General features: G+C 49.1%; 1 pseudogene; it reads left to right on the forward strand.

The window, feature by feature from the left end:
- Positions 1 to 592: 592 nt before the first annotated feature.
- Positions 593 to 3,189, forward strand: LOC119924016 (annotated as a pseudogene).
- The last annotated feature ends 218 nt before the right edge of the window (positions 3,190 to 3,407 follow it).

Genomic DNA, 3,407 nt, shown 5'->3' on the forward strand with positions numbered 1-3,407 from the left:
GCACTGAAAGAAAGAGCTGGCGAACTAAGGAGTGTAAATAAAGACATTTTAGTAACATTTACAAATGCAGTGGGGTACGTCAAGGAAATTTTCTGCCCTTAGCAATTCCACACAGCCCTGTCCATTCCATCTTCTTCCAAATCCTGAAGTTGGTTTTTCTCTGATTGAAGAATTCTCAGTGTTACAGTGGAAAACACATTCGAGGCATGTCCTCCGGGAAATCCCTCCTGTAGTTATTGTGTGTTTGCTGTCCATGGATTGAAGTGGAGAGAGACATGCGGATGGGAGATCAGAGAGAAGGCTGATGCAGTAATCCAGATGGGACCAGTGCTTAGCAAATACCATTGAAAAATAATCCCATTTTATCCCTTCCTGTTACTTGCTGACACCTGAACGAAGTGACTCATATTTCTCTAATGTCCCTAGAGAACGAATATGAAAAGAGATGACAAAGAATCAATAAATCATATTTATTAAGCACTTACTGTGTGCAGAGTCCTGTACAAACAACTTAGGAGAGTACAGTATAATAGAGTTGGTAGACACGTATTTCATGTATTTCCCCTCTGCTCAACACAACTAAAGTGAACATATGGGGAAGAGAAACAATGCGACAGAATTTATTTTCTTGGGAATTTCGCAGAACCAGGTGTTACAGAGAATTGTTTTTTCCCTCTTTGCCCTCCTCTACACGGTATCATTGTTCATCATCAATCGTATTTATTGAGCGCTTACTATGTGCAGAGCACTGTACTAAGCGCTTGGGAAGTACAAATTGGCAACATATAGAGATAGTCCCTACCCAACAGTGGGCTCACAGTCTAACAGGGGGAGACAGAGAACAAAACCAAGCATAATAACAAAATGAAATAAATAGAATAGATATGTACAAATAAAATAAATAAATAAATAAATAGATAGAGTAATAACTATGTACAAACATATATACATATATACAGGTACTGTGGGGAAGGGAAGGAGGAAAGATGGGGGGATGGAGAGAGTGAAGAGGAGGAGAGGAAGGAAGGAGCTCAGTCTGGGAAGGCCTCCTGGAGGAGGTGAGTTCTCAGCAGGGCCTTGAAGGGACGAAGAGAGCTAGCTTGGCGGATGGGCAGAGGGAGGGCATTCCAGGCCCAGGGGATGACGTGGGCCGGGGGTGGACGGCGGGACAGACGAGAGTGAGGTACGGTGAGGAGATTAGCGGCACAGGAGCGGAGGGTGCGGGCTGGGCTGTAGAAGGAGAGAAGGGAGGTGAGGTAGGAGGGGGCGAGGTGATGGACAGCCTTGAAGCCCAGGGTGAGGAGTTTCTGCCTGATGTGCAGATTGATTGGTAGCCACTGGAGATTTTTGAGGAGAGGAGTAATATACCCAGAGCGTTTCTGGACAAAGATAATCCGGGCAGCAGCATGAAGTATGGATTGAAGTGGAGAGAGACACGAGGATGGGAGATCAGAGAGAAGGCTGGTGCAGTAGTCCAGACGGGATAGGATGAGAGCTTGAATGAGCAGGGTAGCAGTTTGGATGGAGAGGAAAGGGCGGATCTTGGCAATGTTGCGGAGCTGAGACCGGCAGGTTTTGGTGACGGCTTGGATGTGAGGGGTGAATGAGAGAGCAGAGTCGAGGATGACACCAAGGTTGCGGGCTTGTAAGACAGGAAGGATGGTAGTGCTGTCAACAGAGATGGGAAAGTCAGGGAGAGGGCAAGGTTTGGGAGGGAAGACAAGGAGTTCAGTCTTTGACTGTTGAGCTTTAGGTGGCGGGCAGACATCCAAATGGAGATGTCCTGAAGGCAGGAGGAGATGCGACCCTGGAGAGAGGGGGAGAGAGCAGGGGCAGAGATGTAGATCTGGGTGTCATCAGCGTAGAGATGATAGTTGAAGCCGTGGGAGCGAATGAGGTCACCAAGGGAGTGCGTGTAGATCGAGAACAGAAGGGGACCAAGCACTGAACCTTGGGGAACCCCCACAGTAAGAGGATGGGAGGGGGAGGAGGAGCCTGCAAAACAGACTGAGAAAGAACGACCGGAGAGGTAAGAGGAGAACCAGGAGAGGACGGAGTCTGTGAAGCCAAGTTCAGATAGCGTGTTGAGGAGAAGGGGGTGGTCCACAGTGTCAAAGGCAGCTGAGAGGTCGAGGAGGATTAGGACAGAGCTGTTGGATTTGGCAAGCAGGAGGTCATTGGTGACCTTTGAGAGGGCAGTTTCCGTGGAATGTAGGGGACGGAAGCCAGACTGGAGGGGGTCGAGGAGAGAGTTGTTGTTGAGGAATTCTAGGCAGCGAGTGTAGACAACTCGTTCAAGGAGTTTGGAAAGGAATGGTAAGAGGGATATGGGACGATAACTAGAAGGTGAGGTGGGGAAAAGAGAGGGTTTTTTTAGAATGTTTTTTAGGATCATTGTTGGGAAATCTCTTCATAATGATAACCATTAGCATCAGCCCTCGCCTTGCCTCCCCCATGTACTTCTTCCTCAGCTACCTCTCCTTTCTCGACATCTGCTTTTCTACCACCATCACCCCAAAGATGATGGCCGACCTATTTGCTGAGAGAAAAACCATCTCCTTCAGCAGTTGTATGACTCAGCTGTTTACTGTGCACTTCTATGGCTGCACGGGCATCTTTTTCCTCATAATGATAGCCTACAACTGGTGCGTGACCATCTGTGGACCTTTGTGCTACCCGACCATCATGAGCCGGCGGGTGTGTCAAATCATGGTGACTGCCCTCTGGGGCGGTGCATTTCTACACTCCATCGTTCACACCCTCCTCATCATCCAGCTTCCCTTCTGCTGCCCTAGTGTGCCAGATGACTACTTCTGCAATGTGCATCCGTTCCTGAAACTTGCCTGTGCCGACACCTCTGTGGTGGGCCTGATGGCGGTGGCCAACAGTGGGATGACCTCTCTGGTAGCCTTCCTCATTCTGGCGATCTCCTATGCCATCATCTTGTTCACCCTGAGGACCCAGTCACCTGAGGCGAGGCAGAAAATGCTCTTGACCTGTGGGGCTCACATGTCGCTGTCTTCCTAGGCTTTGGCCCCTGTCTCTTCATGTACATTCATCCCTGTCACACCCTAGCGGTGGAGAAGATGGTTATTTAACACCGTTATGCCACCGATGCTGAATCCTCTCATTTATACCCTGAGGAATGATGCTGAGGTGAAAGGCTCCATGAGGGAATTGTGGAGGTGAAGGCTGTCCTTCGGGAAGAAAATTAACACTGTGGTCAGCGTGGGGTTTCTGCATCATCAGTGCTATTTGCCAAGTGCTTACTGTGAGCAGAGTACTGTAGCAGAGTGGCCTAGTGGCGTCAGAAAGACCTGGGTTCTAATCCTGACCCTGCCATTTGACTGCTGTTTGACCTGGGGCAAATCACTTCACTTCTCTGTGTCTCAGTTGCCTCGTTTGTA

Source organism: Tachyglossus aculeatus, unplaced genomic scaffold, assembly GCF_015852505.1.
Source record: "Tachyglossus aculeatus isolate mTacAcu1 unplaced genomic scaffold, mTacAcu1.pri scaffold_78_arrow_ctg1, whole genome shotgun sequence".
Taxonomy (NCBI): Eukaryota; Metazoa; Chordata; class Mammalia; order Monotremata; family Tachyglossidae; genus Tachyglossus; species Tachyglossus aculeatus.